Genomic DNA, 7,832 nt, shown 5'->3' on the forward strand with positions numbered 1-7,832 from the left:
TCGGGTTAAAGATCAGCCGATTTGTAGTTTTGGCACCAATTTGAAAGATGGGGGAACTACACATCCCAGAATTCAAAGGGTGGAATAAACGGGATGCCCTTCTGATGCATGTCCATAGAAAACATTAGCTCTGTAGACTGTATGAACACCGGGCATATCAGTGCTTTGTGCTAGTATGTAAAGTGCCCCCCCTTGTCCTCCCTGTAAATTTGCACATTGTCACTAGAGTTGTTGCTTTGCCTGATCCTTCACCTGCTTTCTGCATATGGCACTGGACTCAAGCAGGCAGGACAGATTCTACATTGAATTTCAAGTAACCAGAGCAATGAGGGTGAGATATTTCTCAGGTCTATCCTCGATTTGCGACACCATCCATGAAAGCATTCCTCTGTCTCAACTCACATGACAAGGGTCTTAATGCGCTCAGACCTGGGGAAAATGGTAATGATGGGGCTGTGGTGAGGTGGTGGTCTAGGCCATATTTGTGCTGATATGTATTTTAACTTTGTCATTTTCAAAACGTTTTTGTGCCACTATCTTTAAGAAGGTAAATGAACATGTATTGAAAGAAATCAACAGCGCCCACTGAACCCTGTTCTGTTAGGATTACATTGTCAGTGGTGACTCCAACATCAGACCTTTATAATACACCAGGCAGATGTTAAACAAGCTGTTGTGATTTAATCAATATGTAGCCTTAGGTGAGCGGGCGTCGACTATGCCATTCTGACAAAAGAAACACAACAAGGGCTTTCAGACCTCCCGAGTGACTTTTCTCCCTTTAATGGGATAAAGCGTTATCAAAACCAACTTTTATGACTGATCGCAGCGAGGGGTCATGATGCCCATGCCATGTGGTTCCAAAATAATGCAGGTTGAGGACGATTTTCAAAGCGATGACCTGTGACTGAGCACCAAACTCATTGGTCAAAATGTGCATTTTAACACTTCCACTAGTCACTCTTTCATTCAAGGCGATCAACGAGTGAGCACCATGAAAGACCAAATCTGCAGCTTCCTTAGATTCCTAAAGGATCAGCTAAAAATATGCAGAGACAAGTTTCAAAATGCTGACAATTTATGACATTTAAGAAAATATTTGTTAAGATTAGTTAACTCCACCTGCTATACCGCGATAACCATGATATACCGTCATTTGTCAAGAGGGTTATCATACCGTCATAAAACCAATACACTGAAACCCCTAACCTCTAACCAACTAGATTTCCTAGCCATAACCGAGACTTGGCTTCGTGCTGCTGCAGGCTCAATATTATCACTAGCTATACCAGAAAACGTTGCCATACTAAGATTAGATAGAGAAACTGCCAGAAGAGGCGGTATTGCCATCATTACGAACACTAAATTGGAACTAAGGGTCCACCCACACCACCCGTTCCTTTCAGGAGTACTACTAATGAGTCAAGCTACCTCTTACAGCATCCCGAACCATAACTATGCACCTAATATACAGACCACATGGCCCTACTTCAACATTTGAGGAAGATATTACCTCACTACTTACCACAAGCACAAAACCCAGCTCACAGATCTTAATACTAGGAGACTTTAATCTAGGCCTCAATGATCCGAAAGATGACAATGCTTTAGCACTTACCAATACCATCACTGAGCTAGGCTTCAAACATTGCATTAACTTGCCAACACATACTAAAAGGAAGAACCCTACACTGGTTAGCTGACCTTAATTGAAATAGTAATATTATATCTAACAAAACATGTGCCTGGACTGACCATCACCTTATCTCCTTCTCCTTACAAGACAGACTACAATCAAATCCTACGATGCCACCAGCACCTCCGGCTCCCATGAGAAATAAGCGTAATATAACAATTGAGAAATTATTACCACTACTCCAACCTATTACTAATCCTACCACCACTCCTTCAGACCCAACAGCGCTAGTGGAACTCTACAATGACACAATCAAACAGGCTATTGACATAATAGCCCCTCTAAAAATATGCAAAAGCAAGCCGCAAGCAGATCTGAACTACTGGTTCACCCCTGATCTTAAAATACTACGCAACGAAAACAGAAAAATTGAATCATCATGGAAAAACAACCCCACAGTAGAGAACAAGGATACATTATCCAAAATCTCCACCAGATATAAAACTGAGATTCTGCAAACAAAAAAGGATATCTATAACAACCAAATTCATAAAGCTAACTCAAACATCGGAGAACTCTTCATCATATTAAGAGAGTTAGAATCCCCTACCCCTCGAATGGAAACTTGCATTAAGGACTTGCTGCCTCATCACGAGTTTGGCGGTAACACTATTAACGCTGCATTTAAGGGTCTTCCAAATCACGGGTTTGGCAGGATTTACCACATCTCAGAGCTGGGGGTAAATCTGCCACGAATTTGCCGAGTTTTGGCGCTATTACCGCGCGCTACTACCCCCGATGGTAGTAGCGCCGAAAAATCCCCCATTGGGTGCAATGGGGAATTACCGTTCCGCCAAACCTGTGATCCGGCGCCAATAGCGTCAGGGTTTTCCGGTAACGCTAATAGCCCCGGCAGTATTACCGCCAGGATACCGCCCAAATCGTGACGAGGCCCTTGGAGTACTGATATCCAAAACGCAGTCACCAAAGAGATTTCTCTGCTACAAGAGAAAATCGAAGCCAAAAAACTAAACCTAACCAGGGCCTCGCCCCTGGCAGAGTCGCACACAGCCCCCACTACAAAATCTCGTAACCGTTTCAAATTTATCTCAGTGTCAATCCATGAAGTTGAGGACATAATAGTCTCTCTCAAGCCATCCTAATGCCAAGGTGACACCTGCCCGGCACCAATAATCAAAGAAGCTGCCAAAGAACTAGCGCCATTCATCGGTACATTAATAAATTCTTACCTTGAAACTAACAATCTCCTTGGTCTGCGACAATCCGGTTTTAGACCTAAACATGGTACAGAATCCGCTTTAAATCGACCTGAAAAATAAAATGGATGAGATAAAGGACAAAGGGAAGCTTGCCCTCCTTCTCCTCCTTGATCTGTCAGCGGCATTTGACTTAGTTAACCACAAAGTCCTTTGCAACCACTTGACTACAGCTGCCCACTTTTCCGCTGAAGCCACTGTCTGGATTCAATCCTTCTTAGACAACACATCTATAAGAGTCTTCTCCTCAACTGCATCAGCCGAGAAAGCACCTATAATAATAATAATAATTTCGCATTTATATAGCGCTACGAACCCTCGGGTATCTGAGCGCTGCTTATTATTACCCACGGTGTGTGGTGCTCATTTATCGACCTTGGAAGGATGAAAGGCTGAGTTTGGCCCTGCCGGGATTCAAACCTGCGTTAGTAGGCTCTGCACGGATGTCAAAGCGAGCGCTAGCGAGCGCTCTACTCGCTGTGCCACTTGACCGGTGGAGTACCGCAGGGGTCATGTGTCTCGCCTACAATGTACAATATTTTGCCCAAACCTCTCTTTGATGAGCTTGATACTCTGGGTGTCACCTACACCAACTATGCGGACAATGCCCAAAATCTCATTCCCACCACTGGTGATCACGACATTGACTCTACCGTGCTTAACAAAATATACCACATTATCCAAGCATGGATGGCCAATCATGGCCTATGTCTTAATGATGAAAAGACAGAGCTCCTCCTCATTGGATCGACAGTAAGACTTAACAAATTAAGCAGACAGTTTAAATCATTCAACATTGACAGCAATAATATTAAAATATCTAAGGAGGTAAAAACGCTGGGCTTTTACCTAGACTCGGCCTTAAATCTGAGCAGACAAGTCAATGCCACAGCGTCTGCCAATGCATACACATGTAAATTAATTAACGCATTGGAAACCATTCCTCTCGACAACTAGCTGCACTACTTTGACTAGAGCATTAATATTATCTAAAATAGACTACTGTAACGCATTATACTTAGGTTCAAGCAAATACAATGTGAATAAACTGCAAATATTGCAAAACAACGCATTAAGAACTGCACTAAACATTCCCAGAATGCAGCACATTTCAGCAGCCAGAAGTACTGGCTATTAGTGAAGGACAGAATTAGCTTCAAATCATTAACCCTTACTCACAAATGTCTCTCCAATTTTGCCCCAAAATACCTAGCAGACATATTAGACCTACCAGAACTGCACACTCACACTGCCTGAGGGTTCCTAGATATAAGCTGCAAAAAGCAGGCGGAAATAGCTTTCCTGTTATGGCAGCCCAAATTGTGTAACTCCATGCCCGTAGCCCTTAGATGTAACTTGCAACTTTGATGTATCAACTTATAATGTACTGTAAATAATTTTTTTATATATCTCTATGTAACTTGTAACTGCGCCTAGATACCTCCGGGTTTAGTGCACAATATAAATAAATAAGCAAACAAACAAATCTGGGACTTTGGGCTAGATGACGGGACGAGGTATCGCTACTCGCAAACGAGGCACTGGCTTACGAACCCAATGGTCAGGTCAGCGGCCACCAGGGATCTCACGCCCTTTGAACAGTTCGTAACTATGGACACGGGGGACAGGCATTTCGTTAGAGCATTATATGGGATTACAGCAGAAGGGGCAAGGATCCAGACATGGCACTATGGGGAGCAGTAGGAAACTACAGTGGACTGCCACCAGAGGGCGAACTTTGACTTAGCTATGGACAGATATCCAAGCTCATGCGGGCCATCCAGATTCAGTATATGTGGGTTAAGATAATGGTCCAATGGCATCTCACCCCAGAAAAACTACATACATTTTGCCCAACTTGGTCAGCGCTCTGCTGGAGGGGATGTGGGGAACTGGGATTGTGGAAGCATTGCTTGTGGGTATGCCCAATCATACAGCCTTATTGGGACATGATCTGTGCAGCAACAAATAGTATTTTTGAGAGTCAGATACCGGTGCAACATAGGAATGGCCATCCTGGGAATGGGCGGGGTGCTGAAAAATCTACCCTTGAAAGTTCAAAGAAAGACAAACGTCATCCTGCTAATGGCTGCACACAAATGGAAACCAAAAGCTGCCCCCACAGAACACAAATGGGTGAGTAAAATCTGGAACTTTGTGGCATTGGAGGGGTTATCTATTCGATTCAAGGGGATCACCAAAGGTTGCTCTCGGACTGGGGCATTGAGATTGCTGGGGCTGGTGTGAGTACTTGCTCCACAAGAAGCTGGGAGAAGATATGGCTGAAGTTTCCAGGGGAGACGAAGACTATGGTCGGGGGAATTCTCAAAAGGTGCACAGGCCCGTACATCGGCTAGCGAGAGAGCTGGTCACTCACAGAAACTTCAGACTCAAGGGGATGAGGGGGGGTGCAAGACTGGGTGCGTTGTTGGTTACATGTGTTGGGATCGAGAGGGGGAAGGCGTGGGGCAAGAAGGGACAGGGAGGGGGGTTACATGTGTTCTTACTGTTGAAAATGCCAATAAAAGGCATTTTAAAAAAGTGCATTGTTACTGGGCTGCCCTCGCCAGTCCAAATCAGCTCCCTGGCCCAGCACAAACACACGCACACATTCTATGACTCAACATTCACTCGTTTATTCACACACAGCATTCACTCACTCATTGCATGAGGATCAGAAGTGACCTTCCCATACATTTTATATCCCTATGCACCTGTTCCAAATAGGCACAGGGAAATGTTGTTTCCCTGTGCTTTGAAAAGTGCATTTTGTGGGAAAAGGGAACCTCAATGTGCATAACTATGATGCACACATTTAAATGTCCTTTGTGCATGGTTCACCACACCACCTTTTGGGTGCAAGTTAAGTGAATGAGCATCCCATTAGTTGCACCAAACACGTTTTTAAAATCGTGGCACAATTGTTTATTCCTACTGATCACAGATACAGATTTGCTCATGAGCAGGCATTGTGTTAAGTACCATTATCTCTAGAGCAGATACTGTGACTGAAATCGTTAGCCCCCAGAGTACGTACTGTACATGCCATCATTCTGGCAGAGCAGGTATTGTGTCTGTGGTTATAAGCCACAGGTCAGGTATTCTGTCATATGTAACGGATTAGTAGGTACTGTATGAAACGTTATTAATACCAGTGCAGGTACTGTGTCTTGAATCAGTATCCCAGATCTGGTACTGTGCCTGTAATTATTTGCCCCAGGGCACGTATTTTCAGATGTAGCTGATGAGCAGGTACGTACTGTATCAGAAGTAATTAGCTCCAGAGCTGGTATTGTGCCTGCACTCATTCGCTCCAGCCAGCCTTTACCATTAGCCTAGAGAAGGTAGTGTCTGCTGCTATTAATCAGGGTGTTGTTTTTTTGTCTGCAGCCATTAGACCTAGGAAACTGTGTCTGCAGTTATCCACAGAAGGGTCATTAGACCCAGAGAAAGTACCTGATCTGCAGCCGTTAGCCCTGGGAAATCCTTACTTTCAGAGTAGGCACCGGAAATGGAGACAGTAGCACGTTTGCAATTATTACCAGGAGCAGATAAAAAATATATAAATATAAGTCACAACAGTTCCCAGTTTGTGTTGTAGCTGCACAGCAGTTACTCTGCCTGCGAGCATCCCAGAGCCTAACCTAAACTGTACCGTAAATGAGCTTCGGAGCAGCTGTGTCTATCATAACAACAGGCTGCCCTGTTTAATTTCAAAACAAGATGTTTAGAAAGTCACGTACTTCCATTTTTTCATTTCAACATGTGATGAGTACAATACAACGAATTACAGCTTCAGCTGCAGCCTCTTACTTCAACGTGCATTCCAGAGGTTGTAAAAGGGATCCTTTTTCCAATATAACAACAAAGGGGTGAGAACGATAGAAGTTAATGGACGCTAAAAGAAATGCATATAGAATTCATCACAAGAGCTGGGTCGCATGCACTCACCTGATGCTGCCTGGAAGCTGAAAAGGGGCGGCTGTCTTTCTTCTTCTTGCTGATAGATTGTATCCATCAGCGGTGAGTATCGGATACCGAGGCTTGAGCCTCATTACTCCATCTTCTTGGGATGAGTATGTAGAGGTGGGTTATGATTCTTCATGGTCTGTGTGGAATTGTCACAGTAAAGCTGCTTTTACAGTGTCTTCGCCGTGATGGGCCGCCGAGCATTTGGTAAAGGGAGGCCTTATTTTGCTTTCATTATCAATTGAAACACACATTTAAAGTCGCTATGAGACCTGATAGCATTGTATGTGTTTTTAAACTTTGCCGACACATTCTGAAATGCCTTTCTAGCGTCCTGACGTAGCCACGTTTTCTGAAGCCTTTAAGTGTCGTGACGTTGTTACGTAGAACGTCTACGTGCTTAGGAAGAGAATCATGGAGGAAAGACCACTGCATGCCATGCAGACACGCAGGGGCAGGTTAAGGTGCCGGTGGGTTTGTTATTCCTATTTAGATTTTTGGTTCAGGCAACAGCGGTGTGTCTTCTTAGCTGGTAAGTAGTATCCCTCCTCCCACACTGAAGTGCCGCTGAGTGAATTTCAGGGCAGATATTTTTGCAAGTTCGGCTGTCAGCAAGTCGGATGTACGTACTGTTTGTGTAAGCGTACTTGCATGTTTGCCACCTCCAAATGACAATGGCTTTTTCTGTATTCACGGGCTTTCTACAAAACGGTACAGTGTATACACATGCTTTCTTCATTCTCCCTTATACGTGTAACACAGCTTTCACTGTTTGCACAGCAATTAACTCACCCCGTTGGAAATGAAGCCCCATGTCGATCCCATCTTAACACAGCTGAGCCGCACGCTTCTTTTTCTGCACTGCTGCACAGGCTCATGCGGGCTTGGGCTGCCGACCGGCTCCAGCGCCGGGTGTGATATGTATGCCGCCAACGAAGCAGGGCACACGT

The 7,832-nt window shown here is 44.4% G+C and overlaps 1 protein-coding gene across 2 annotated transcripts in view; it reads right to left on the reverse strand.

The window, feature by feature from the left end:
- HDX (highly divergent homeobox) overlaps positions 1 to 7,091 on the reverse strand; it is a 571,608-nt gene extending 564,517 nt beyond the window's left edge. The window contains exon 1 of one of the 2 annotated variants that reach the window (XM_069612922.1): positions 6,865 to 7,091. The gene's annotated coding sequence lies outside the window, so the exon portion shown is untranslated. The remainder of the gene's footprint in view (positions 1 to 6,864) is intronic. The other variant, XM_069612923.1, reaches the window with a different exon arrangement.
- Positions 7,092 to 7,832: the final 741 nt, after the last annotated feature.

This window comes from Ambystoma mexicanum, chromosome 5p (assembly GCF_040938575.1).
Source record: "Ambystoma mexicanum isolate Mex_15411 chromosome 5p, UKY_AmexF1_1, whole genome shotgun sequence".
NCBI classification, from domain to species: Eukaryota; Metazoa; Chordata; class Amphibia; order Caudata; family Ambystomatidae; genus Ambystoma; species Ambystoma mexicanum.